The sequence below is a fragment of the Cyprinus carpio genome, unplaced genomic scaffold (genome assembly GCF_018340385.1).
Source record: "Cyprinus carpio isolate SPL01 unplaced genomic scaffold, ASM1834038v1 S000006534, whole genome shotgun sequence".
Classification (NCBI taxonomy): domain Eukaryota; kingdom Metazoa; phylum Chordata; class Actinopteri; order Cypriniformes; family Cyprinidae; genus Cyprinus; species Cyprinus carpio.
In genome coordinates, this window is record NW_024879199.1 from 13,888 (window position 1) to 27,774 (window position 13,887).

The following is a 13,887-nucleotide window of genomic DNA, read 5'->3' on the forward strand; positions in this document are numbered from 1 at the left end:
GCAAGCGCTGTCGTGTTTTTTCGTTTCGGGGTATTTATCGGTTAAAAATGAATCGTCCATTTTAAATCTGTAGGCTAGTTTAAATGTATCCGAACTGAATGAATCTAAACGAGTCTTTCGAACAGAATCGCAAAATTTGAGTGAGATTAATACAATAAAATCCACATTATTACTGTATCTCGGGGTTTGTTGTAGTTTTGGTAATAGAGGTAATGATCGGTAATATATCACGCACTGACATTCCAGGCCTCGCATTTAGAGCTGATTTACACGAGAGTCGCAATTCTTGACGCCCGTGAATCGCCTCTTTTTGGAATCGACTCACTGTCCTTACCCCTGCACGCGCGGAACTCTTGTTCTGCAGTGAAGGGCTTCTGGCTGACAGGGTCCGGTAATTTCTGAGAGATTTACATCAGACGAAGGTAAGTGAGAATATATAAAACCATTCTGGAAAAAAAAAAAAAAAAAAAAAAAAAAAACCTTTACAAGAACATAACATCAAACGTTGTTTGATGTTGTAATATTTTTCAATATGTATTTCTAGCATGACGTGTTTTGAGCCGTTTATTCCCGCTTTAGGTGCTTCGCTGATTTACATCAGACGAAGGTTAGTATGAATACATAAAAGCATTTAAATAACATGTTTATCCGAACATAACATTAACATTGGTGGATTCGTTCAATGTTGTATCATTTCTTTCAAACTGTATTTCTAGCCCTGTGTTGTTTCGAGCCGTTTGTTCCCGCTTCAGAGGCCTTCAGTCAGCGCGTGGTCACTGCGTCCAGAGAGATTTATATCAGAAGAAAGTAAGAATTTACAGAAACATTTTAAATAAGCTATTTATAAATATAGCTATTTACCAAAACTTAATGGTAAGTGTTGTAATGGATATATTTGAGTTGTTTTATGTTGTAAAATTCAGGGTGGCAGGGTTTCATATTTTATTGAAGCATCCCTGGGCGCCGCCATTGGCTAGCGGGCCCCCACCTGCTGTTAGCATTCCATTGACTCCCATTCATTTTGGCGTCACTTTGACAGCGAATACTTTACATCTGAGGCGTTTAAAAGACTCCATTTGTCCATCCATTACTTCTAAAGAAACACGAAAATGTATAAAAGGCCCCATTACCTTGTATCTTACGTTATGGCCCCATAGAAGCAGTTTTTGTAAAAATAGAAGTCAAGGGAGAAGCCCATAGAGAGTCCATAAAAGACACGGGACAAAATTATTCAACAACGTCTGCAAGATTCGGTGGGTGATTCAGATTTCTCTTGGCACAGCGATTAGAAGACTTACAATTGTCAGACAGGTTGCTCACGTGACATTTACGTCATCAAGCTGAGTTTGAGTCTGCGCAGTAGCTCGACCCCCAGGAAGTGCGTGCTTCTAATTGACTTCACTTGTCTCCGTTGAATCCAACGGGGTCGCTGTGTCCATTTTCTTTTACTGTCTATGGTAATTAGTCTAGATATCTTGGTAAACTGCTAACTTGTAACTTACTTAGCAACTGCTACGTAAATTGTAAAACGTTAGCTTTTAGTACAACATACAAGTTTATTAATTAATGTTAGTTTAGCTCGCTTTAGTTTTTAACATATTCCCCATTGACAAATCTGCAGACACATTCTGCTCTTCTGATTTTAGAGTTTTCAAACAATGCAGCTGATTTCTGATTCACCGGAGACAGTCTTGGAGGAGAAATGGTGCGTCTTCATTTGTTAATATATCATAATATTCAAAGTGCACCAAAAATTTCACTCCCCTTTGTTTGTGTCAGTGTTCTAATTTTAATGTTTAGAAATCTACAATGTATTTTGTTTTATTATGATGTGATTTAATGTGTGTGTGTGTGTGTGTGTGTATGTATGTGTATATATATGTTTTTTAGGTCAGATAGCAAATGTTGCCATTCTTTTGGAAAACTGCTGGGGTCTCATTTAGGCACAAATGCTAGATTTTGCGTACACACAAAAGTTTTCAGATTTAAAAAACCATGCGTACACCAGAACCTGCGCAAAAATCCCTTTATAAATCCCATTAGGGGGAAGATTGCGTGTACGTGCATCTCCATGCCGTCTCCTCCCCGAAATAACCATTTATGGAGCTTACAACGCCTTATTTTACTATGCATAACCTCATCTGCATATCATTTCCATATATATATATATATATATATATATATATATATATATATATATATATATATATATATATATATTCCCATGCACGTGACACCATGTTTAACACAGAGACATTAAGGAAATATGAGATGGGGACTATAATGCCATTTGTGCCATACAAATTAATTTTTATTGCTAAAAATTATCCAGCATCCTTGTTATGTTTTATAATAAATTTATGAAAATATCCATAAAAACAAAATGGTTTAAAGTTGTTCTCAGATATATTTTAGAATAGAGTTGATCACATTATTTTACACTGGCCAAACAATATTTCAATTGTTTTAAACAATTCAAATCAATTAAATTTATGCAGTTTTGCTGATGAATATCTTTTAGCTATTTTTAGTGGAAATAGATAGGCCCATATTTATTGCAGTGAAAATACAATTGTCTGATTCGGCACGTCACTGACAAAGTATTTTAAAAAGGAAATGTGCAAATCTTACCGTTTTCTCCTTTAAATATAGTGGTATTTTTCATTATGTTGTTGAGATGCATTCACATGACATCAACACCTCCGTGCAGCTGCGGTTGTACAGTAAGCTATAATCAATTTTAAAAAACCGGACAATGGAGCATTCGACCACTGAATCCAGCAGTGTCCACCAATATCGAAGTGCGCATCACTGATCACTGTTCTCACTAAAATGTTTCTCATAACATGTGATCTGTAGTTTAGTTTAAAGATGAATAATTGTGCACCTATAGCACTCCTCGCTGTCATTAAAATAAATCAAACCACAATAAACTTATTTAGCCTATTGTTAATAAAATTATGTAATTGTTTTTTTGTAAAATTATGTAATTTCAGTGTTTATCTCCATTAATGCGAGTGGAGTATTTAATTTAAATGTATATGTAAATGTAGTGTATATCGACATGAAAACAGAGTTTAAAATCGCTGTTTACTTAATAACTTTTCTCACTCCAGGAAAAAGTTTGTACGCATGGTCTAGAATGTCCGTATGGTGCGTACATATTTACGACAAGTTTAAATTACGTACGCATGTTTCTATGCCCATTTTGTGTATACGCAACGTTTATAAATGAGACCCCTGGTCTTTAAAGAACAGTCATCAATCAAGTAACTTGAACACAGTTTTTGAATACCATTCAATTACTAAAGTTATCTTATATTTTATTCAGTTACTAAATCACTTTGACTAGCTTTGATTTTTTTCCAATTATTAATTAAATTTATTTTAACAAAGTTTAGGAGAAACATTTTCAGATAATCCGACCAATTAGCATCAGAGGAAGTCTATATATCACCACTTTTCTCACCTCCATTCCCAGACGACAGCAGGCCAAATATGCTTATTCTCTCTATTATATATACATATGTGACTTCGTGAATTTCTGTATAGTTCAGCTAACAAATAGCCACCTGTTTTCATTTCATTTGTATTATCATTTTTTGTTTCATCACACTAAGTTGTGTTTAAACAATTAAAACTGTAAAATGTATTTAGAGAAAGTGTGTTTTATTATATTTTTACAGGATCCTCTGTTCCCAGATCCAACCATTCATCTGAAGGACTGTGAAAATATGAACCATTTGAACCAAGGGCGACAGTTTTCACATAATGAATAGAAAGGACATGGCAGAGGATGATGAAGTATTGATATTTCACTGAAATAAAATATAATTTAATTACATTTAGTCATCTAGCCAGAATTATAGCTGATTAAATAAAAATAAATAGTGTTCCATGAGTCCTTTGTCCTGAGCAGTTTAAATGGCTGCTTTTCTTCAGAAAAATCCTCCATCCTTCACTTTCTCAGGTTTTCCAGCATCTTTAGCGTATTTGAACCCTTTCCAGCAATGAATGTAAAGAGAAACAATTTTTTCTTTTTTTTTTTTTTTTTTACACTGAGGACAATTGAGGGACTTTTTCAAAAGTTAAACACATTTATTGATTTTCAAGAAAGCAACACAATTTATAAAGAGACAGGATGTGAACTACTTGAATTGGATGATCAGGGAAAACTCTTTTTTTTCTTTCTGAAAATAAGCATAAAAAAAGTATTTTATGTAGCTTTTGAAGGGCAGTACTAAATGAACAGATATGATATTTTAAACAAAACAAGAAACATTAACTCATCATCCTGTTCAAAATGTACATCCCCAACTCCTAATGCATTGTTTCCTTCTGGAGCATCAGTGAACAATGTTTTCACCTTTTATAATAGTTGTGTATGAGTCCTTCATTTTACCTCAGAGTGAAGAGATGGATCTCAAAAATTATTAGTCATTGTCGGACAGGGACCAAATATTCATAAGATCCTGAAAAACCAAAGAATTTGCGGGACTTGGAGGATTTTTCTGAAGAACAGCAGGCAGCTGTACTGCTCTGGACACATGAAAAACTATCCCCCTAACATAAAAACAGCTGTGGGTCATCCAGTGTATGTAAACTTTTGAACATTCTTATAAATTATAAATTTTCATTTTTATAAAATCAGTAAATGTAAATATCTATGATGTAAAATTGCTTATCCCTCTGGAGTCTAAGGGTATTTTTGGGGCCTGGAGAACTCTCTTAAGCCCTATTCGCACGGGATTAGTATTATCTGTAGAAATATTGTAATATTTTAACTACCCAACCACAACTTAACAAAATACAGACAATTCGCATGGGATAAGAAAAGCCTGTGATTTTACTCGAATTTACTAACTTAACTCCCGGATACCCGGATGTCAGGGCTTTGAGAGTCCCGTTCTATGGTCCGGTTAGATGGATAAAAAAAATAATAAAAAAAGACCTAATATAGTTTCGTGTCATTTAAATTTCACCAGGTTAAAATATATCTCAAGCTTTATGCTCGATTTATTTGTAACACATTAACCTCAAAAACTTTTCAGCTTTGTGTTAGCGATATGGCAGCACCCAAAATACTATCAAACAATCCAACGCAGCTCCATTTTTCGCGAAAGATGGATAAAAAGGCACACAGTGTTCGGTGAAAAATGGTAGGTCATTTGTGGGGGAATTTTTACTTTACAAATTACAGAAATGGCCGATTCACACGGGATTAAGATCACAGGCAACCTCCGCATTTATTACAAATGACTGGAGGTCACCAGGTAATACTAATCCCATGCAAATAGGGCTTTATTTTGTTATAATGATTGCATATTCTGCTAGGGTACAGATGGGCAATGGCAGTCCTGGAGGGCTACTGCCCTGCAGAGTTTCGCTCCAACCCTAATTAAACAGACCTGAAGCTAATCAAGGTCTTCAGGATTACTAGAAGGCTACAGGCAGGTGAGTTTGATCAGGGTTGGAGCAAAACTCTGCAGGGCAGTGGGCCTTCAGGACAGAGTTGGCTCATCTCTGTGCTAGGGTTATGTAAACTTATGAGCATAACAGTATATTCTGTAGCTTCTGGAAGGCAGAATTAAATAAAAAAATATGGCATGGTCCTGATGGTGCCATTAGTTGTAGAATATGTTTGTGTGACTGTCTGATTGAGAGAGCAGTAATCACTGTCCTGGCTCGAGTGTCCATTGCAAGTGTATTCATTATTGTGTTTGTCTTTTGGTTAGTATACACTTTTTATTGTTTCTTTTCCAGGGTGTCTGCGGGGTCTTAAAAAGTATTAAAAAGTCTTAAATGCCATTTTCCAAGGTATTAAATTACGCATATCTTTTCATTATGTGTATTTGTCTGAATAGTGGGGTTCTGTTCTGTGTGGTTTATTTATAGACGTCATTTGTTCTGGCACTCACTGACTGACTGCACTGCTGTGTGATAGCGCGAGACTTGTTACTTGAGTCCGCTGTCGCTGAAAATCTGACCATTACCGCATGCTCCCATCCGCTCCCGTGATTTTTGTGTCCGCTCCTGCTAATATTGTATATAATTTTTCACGCATCAGGGAGCCACTATCAATATGTGGGGTATATAAATCACTTTTGAAATGAGCACTAGCAGTCGCAGTTCACTTTCGATTTTGCGATCGGGCAGGCACTGTGTAAGGGAGCACATCTTACACGTCTCAAGACCTACTCATTGTCGAAATCATACTCTAGATTTAATACTGTCACATGGAATTGATGTTGATGGTGTTGAAATTATGCAGCCAAGCGATGATATCTCAGATCATTATTTAGTTTTGTGCAAACTTCATATAGCTAAAACTGTAAATTCTACTTCTTGTTACAAGTATGGTAGAACCATCACTTCTACCACAAAAGACTGCTTTGTAAGTAATCTTCCTGATGTATCCCAATTCCTTAGCATATCCAAAACCTCAGAACAACTTGATGATGTAACAAAAAATATGGACTCTCTCTTTTCTAGCATTTTTAAATACAGTTACTCCTTTACGCTTAAGGAAGGTTAAGGAAAACAGTCTGACACCGTGGTATAATGAGCACACTTGCACCCTAAAGAGAGCAGCCCGGAAAATGGACCGCAGCTGGAGGAAAATAAAGCTAGAGGTATTTCGTATTGCTTGGAGGGAAAGTAACCTATCTTACAGAAAAGCATTGAAAACTGCTAAATCTGATTACTTTTCGTCTCTTTTAGAAGAAAACAAACATAACCCCAGGTATTTATTCAATACAGTGGCTAAATTAACAAAAAAATAAAGCATCAACAAGTGTTGACATTTCCCAACATCACAGCAGTAATGACTTCATGAACTACTTTACTTCTAAAGTCAATACTATTAGAGATAAAAATTGTAACCATGCAGCCATCAGCTACAGTATCACATCAGACAGTGCACTATAGATCCCCTAAGGAACAGTTCCACTCATTCTCTACAATAGGAGAGGAAGAATTGTATAAACTTGTTAAATCATCTAAACCAACAACATGTATGTTAGACCCTATTCCATCTAAGCTCCTAAAAGAGGTGCTTCCAGAAGTCATAGATCCTCTTCTGACTATTATTAATTCCTCATTGTTATTAGGATATGTCCCCAAAACCTTCAAACTGGCTGTTATTAATTCAAGTTTATTTTTATTTGTATAGCGCTTTTTACGATACAGATCATTGCAAAGCAACTTTACAGAAAAATAAGTTTCTACAATATTTAGTAGTAGCTTATGAGTGGTGACTGTCAGTTTATGTGTATACGGCAGAAATGTTCAGAAAAATCAATAAAAGACGTAAACAAACAGATGATTAACACTATTAACAGCAATTATGCAATCAAACTTATAGCAAAATGTGGTAGTTCTGTATGTTGTCTCTGGGTTAGCATCATCAGAGGTCCTCTGAGGGGTTGGCATCATCTCTTCTCAGGTGTTCTGGATCCAGACTGGAGCTTGTGTAAATCCTAGTTACCACGGGATGTAAATCCCGTGGCAAAACAGAGAAACAAATAGAGACATAATTAGCGTAGCTGCTGTTCCAGCCAAGTAAAATTAATTAATTTAACCCAAGCTAAAGAATAATAATGTGCATTTGATCAGATATAACTGCAGTCCAAAATTATGAGTTGCATTATTTGAATGCTTGGCCAAAGAGGTGTGTTTTTAATCCAGATTTAAACAGAGGAAGTGTGTCTGAACCCCGAACATTATCAGGAAGGCTATTCCAGAGTTTAGGAGCCAAATGCGAAAAAGCTCTACCTCCTTTAGTGGACTTTGCTATCCTAGGTACTATCAAAAGTCCAGCGTTTTGTGACCTTAGGGAGCGTGATGGGTTGTAGCGTGGTAGAAGACTAGTTAGGTACGCAGGAGCTAAGCCATTAAGGGCCTTATAAGTAAGTAATAATATTTTGTAACTGATACGGAAATTAATAGGTAGCCAGTGCAGAGACTGTAAAATTGGGGTAATATGATCATATTTTCTTGACCTGGTAAGGACTCTAGCCGCTGCATTTTGGACTACCTGTAGCTTGTTTATTGAGGATGCAGGACAACCACCTAGAAGTGCATTACAATAGTCCAGTCTAGAGGTCATGAATGCATGAACTAGCTTTTCTGCATCAGGAACAGGTAACATGTTTCGTAGCTTGGCAATGTTTCTAAGATGGAAGAATGCTGTTTTTGTAACATGGGAAATATGATTTTCAAAAGACAAGTTACTGTCTAATATAACACCCAGATTTTTGACAGTAGAGGAAGTAACAGTACATCCGTCTAATTGCAAATTGTAATCTACGAGATTCTGTGTAATGTTTTTCTGGTCCAATAAGTAATAACTCTGTCTTATCTGAATTTAATAGGAGAAAATTATTTGTCATCCAATCTTTTACATTTTTAACACTCTGTTAGCTTAGATAGTTTTGAAGTTTCACCTGGTCTTGTTGAGATATATAGTTGAGTATCATCAGCATAACAGTGGAAACTAATCCCATATTTTCTAATGATATTACCAAGGTGCAACATGTATATTGAAAATAGCAGAGGACCTAGGACAGATCCTTGTGGCACTCCATATTTTACTGGTGATAAATGAGATGACTCCCCATTTAGATAAACAAAGTGGTAGCGATCGGACAGGTAGGATCTAAACCATCTTAAAACCTGCCCTTGGATACCTGTATAGATTTGTAATCTATCTATGAGTATGTCGTGATCTATGGTGTCGAACGCAGCACTAAGATCAAGTAAAACCTAGCAATGAGATGCAGCCTTGATCTGAAGCAAGAAGCAAGTCATTTGTAATTTTAACAAGTGCAGTTTCTGTGCTATGATGGGGCCTGAAACCCGACTGAAATTCTTCATAGAGATAATTTTTTTGCAGGTAGGAGCACAATTGAGCAGACACAACTTTTTCTAAAATTTTAGACAAAAAGGGAAGATTTGAAATGGGTCTGTAATTTGCCAGTTCACTAGGATCTAGTTGTGGTTTCTTAATAAGAGGCTTAATAACCGCCAGCTTGAATGGTTTTGGGACGTGACCTAAAGATAACGACGCGTTAATAATATTGAGAAGCGGTTTTTCTGATACAGGTAACAACTCTTTCAGTAATTTAGTGGGTACAGGATCTAATAAACATGTTGTTGGTTTAGATGCAGTGATAAGTTTATTTAGCTCTTCCTGTCCTATAGTTGTAAAGCACTGCAGTTTATCTTTGGGTGCGATAGATAAAAACTAAAGTATTAGGTGCTGTGGAATCTACATTTGTTATTGTATTTCTGATGTTATCTATTTTATCAGTGAAGAAATTCATAAAGTCATTACTATTTAACTGTGAGGGAATATTTAGATCGGGTGGCGTCTGGTTATTTGTTAATCTAGCCACTGTGCTAAATAAAAACCTTGGATTGTTTTGGTTGTTTTCTATGTGTTTGTGGATATGCTCGGCCCTGGCAGTTTTTAGAGCCTGTCTATAGCTGGACATACAGTTTTCCAACGCAATTCTAAAAACTTCCAAGTTAGTTTTTCTCCATTTACGCTCAAGACTATGAGTTTCTTTCTTGAGAGAGTGGGTATTACTGTTGTACCATGGCACAGTACGTTTTTCTCTAACCTTTTTTCAATTTGATGGGGGCAACAGCTTCTAATGTATTAGAGAAGATAGTGCCCATGTTGCCAGTCACTTTGTCTAGTTCATGCGTATTTATGGGTACACAGAGCAGTTGAGATAAATCAGGCAGGTTATTTGCGAATCTGTCTTTGGTGGCTGGAACAATAGTTCTGCCCGGACGATAACGCGAAGCTATTTAGTTATTATCATCAATACGCAAAATGCACGATACAAGGAAATGGTCAGTAACATCATCACTTTGAGGTACGATATCTATGTCAGTAAGATCGATTCCATGCGATATAATTAAATCTAGCGTATGATTAAAACGATGAGTGGGCCCAGTGACATTTTGCTTTACTCCAAAACAGTTTAATAAGTTTGTAAACGCAAGTCCTAATGCATCATTTGTATTATCAATATGAATGTTAAAATCTCTGAAAATTAGCACTTTATCAGCGGTAACCAACAGGTCTGAGAGGAAATCTCCAAATTCTTTTAGGAATTCTGTATATGGCCCTGGTGGTCTATACACAGTAGCCAGAGAAAGAGATACAATAGATTTCTTTTGCATATCTGACAGTGTAACATTAAGCATAAGTATTTCAAATGATTTAAACCTGTATCCTGTTTTCTGGGTAACACTGGCATATTTCTTTTGCATATCTGGCAAACACAGTAGTTTGGTGGAGTAGACTCATTTAGACCAATATAATCATTTGGTTTGAGCCAGGTTTCAGTCAAGCAGAGTACATCAAAACTATTATCTGTGATAATTTCATTTACAATAACTGCTTTGGGTGTGAGTGATCTAATGTTTATGAGCCCAAACTTTAAAAATTGTTTTTGTTCATTTATTTTATGTTTTTCTGGTTTAATCACGATAAGATTTTTTTCTAGATCCTACATTAAATTTATATTTTGACCTCACTATTCGGGGAACAGACACAGTCTTAATAGATTGGACACCGCAAGTACTTCTAACATTTAAGCGGGTAGAACAAAAGCCATCATAGCAGTTATTTGAAAATTGTCTTACTAGTCAAATGGAGCGTAGAGTCCTGGAGATGTTGTCCGACAGGAGTTCTGCTCCGACTCTGCTGGGGTGCATACCAAAACCTCGAAAAGGCATAGGTCGCTCCCAGAAAAGATTCCAATTATTAACAAAGAGCAGTTTCTGTTCTTTACACCATGACAATAACCATTCATTTAGAGCAAAAAGTCTACTGAACCTTTCGTGTCCTCGTCGATACGTGGGCAGTGGTCCTGACACAATGATCGTTGCCGCGGGCGTCGTGCTGCGAACCGTCTCGATCAGGCTCCTGAAGTCCCTCTTCAGCGTCTCCGTCTGCCGCTGTGTGGTGTCGTTAACCCCGGCGTGAAGCACGACCGCTCTGGGGCTCTCGTAGGCCTTCAGGATCGCAGGTATCTGCGCAGAAACATCGAGAACACGAGCACCAGGGAGACAGTGTGTGTGCACTTTACCTTCGGCTAACGTAGCACGGATGTGTCGGACGATGGAGTCTCCGACGATCAACAGCGTCGCGTTCCGTCTCGCGGAGGGGAGAGAAGCGGTTCCGTGTGGAGATCTCGAAGACCGGAGGGGGAGAAGTTGTCGCCCGGGGCTTGGCTCGCGTCCTCCGCTGCGGATGCACCCAGGGTCCGTGGTGTCCTGGCGCCTCAGTGAAGGACATCTGGGAAGATCGCGTCCTGGGTGCACCGGGCCTGTGCAGAGAAACACATGGGGTGGAGGTGGTGGGACTGTTAGCAGCGCGCTGTATACTTACCCTGGACTTGTGAGCGTCAGCCCGGGAGGTTTCCAGCGCGGCTCTCCGCTCTCTCAGCTGGGCCTGCCTCTGCTCCAGGACCCAAAACTCCTCTCCTCTCATTAAGCCTCTCATCAAAAAACCACAACTTGACCCCAAAGAACTAGTTAATTATAGATCGATCTCGAATCTCCCTTTTCTGTCCAAGATATTATCACAATTATTGTCACAATTATATTCCTTCTTAGAGAAAAATGGCATCTGTGAGGGTTTCCAGTCAGGATTTAGACCGTATCATAGTACTGAGACTGCTCTCCTTAGAGTTACAAATGACCTGCTCTTATCATCTGATCGTGGTTGTATCTCTCTATTAGTGCTATTGGATCTTAGTGCTGCGTTCGACACTATTGACCACACTATTCTTTTGCATAGGCTAGAACACTTTGTTGGCATTAATGGAAGTGCATTAGCATGGTTTAAATCGTACTTATATGACCGCCATCAATTCCTAGCAGTGAATGAAGAGGTATCATATCGTTCACAAGTGCAGTATGGAGTACCTCAAGGCTCAGTACTAGGGCTGTTACTCTTCACGCTTTACATGTTACCATTGGGAAATATCATCAGGAAACACGGTGTTAGCTTTCACTGTTATGCTGATGATACTCAGCTCTATATTTCTTTGCGGCCCGGCGAAACATACCAATTTTAAAAACAGTCGATATGAAAAACTGGATGACGAGTAATTTCTTACTGCTAAATTCTGAAAAAAATAAACAGAGGTATTAACAGAGGTGTTTAATTATAGGACCTAAAAGCTCTGCGTGTAATGACCTAGAACGCTGTCTAAGATTTGATGGCTGCTCTGTCAATTCTTCGTCATCAGTTAGGAACCTAGGTGTGCTATTTGATAGCAACCTTTCCTTAGAAAGCCACGTTTCTAGCATTTGTAAAACTGCATTTTTCCATCTCAAAAATATATCTAAATTACGGCCTATGCTCTCAATGTCAAATGCAGAAATGTTAATCCATGCATTTATGACCTCAAGGTTAGACTATTGTAATGCTTTATTGGGTGGTTGTTCTGGACGCTTAGTAAACAAACTCCAGTTAGTCCAAAATGCAGCAGCTAGAGTTGACCAAGTATGATCATATTAGCCCGGTCCTGTCAACACTGCACTGGCTCCCTATCAAACATCGTATAGATTTTAAAATCTTGCTTATTACTTATAAAGCCCTGGATGGTTTATCACCTCAGTATTTGAACGAGCTTTTGTTACATTATAGTCCTCCACGTCTGCTGCGTTCTCAAAACTCTGGCAATTTGATAATACCTAGAATATCAAAGTCAACTGCGGGCGGCAGATCCTTCTCCTATTTAGCGCCCAAACTCTGGAATAACCTACCTAACATTGTTCGGGAGGCAGACACACTCTTGCAGTTTAAATCTAGATTAAAGACCCATCTCTTTAACCTGGCTTACACATAACATACTAATACACTTCTAATATCAAAATCCGTTAAAGGATTTTTAGGCTGCATTAATTAGGTAAACCGGAACCGGGAACACTTCCCATAACACCCGATGTACTTGCTACATCGTTAGAAGAATGGCATCTACGCTCATATTAGTCTGTTTCTCTCTTATTCCGAGGTCACCGTAGTCACCCGGATCCAGTATGTATCCAGCCCAGATGGTGGATCAGCACCTAGAAAGGACCTCTACAGACCTGAAAGACAGCGGAGACCAGGACAACTAGAGCCACAGAGACAGATCCCCTGTAAAGACCTTGTCTCAGACGACGACCGGGACAAGACCACAGGAAACAGATGATTTTTCTGCACAATCTGACTTTGCTGCAGCCTGGAATTGAACTGCTGGTTTCGTCTGGTCAGAGGAGAACTGGCCCCCCGACTGAGCCTGGTTTCTCCCAAGGTTTTTTCACCATTATGTCACCGATGGAGTTTTAGTTCCTTGCCGCTGTCGCCTCTGGCTTGCTTAGTTGGGGACACTTCATTTACAGTGATATTGTTGACTTGATTGCAAATTATTGCACAGATACTATTTAAACTGAACTGAGCTGCATGATGACATCACTGAATTCAATTATGAACTGCCTTTAACTGTCATTTTGCATTATTGACACACTGTTTTCCTAATTAATCTTCTTTTTTGTTTAAAGCGCTATATAAATAAAGGTGACTTGACGATATAAGATATTATACTACGGGGCCGTTGAATGCTTGTATCTGATTGGCTGACGAATGTTCTGAGGTTAAGAAATAATCCTACTCACAATAGCGATTTAAGTACAAAAACCGGACGAATCCCTTTAAATATATCATCTGATCGATGCATATAAACGTGGTAACCGTAGTATAAGCGGAATAATTGACTACAGGCCGTTGAATTATTAGAAAAATAATGCACACCCGAGGTGGTGATGCGGCCACTACGCTAAGCATATAAACAAATTGTGTTTTTTTTTCTAGAGAGAGAG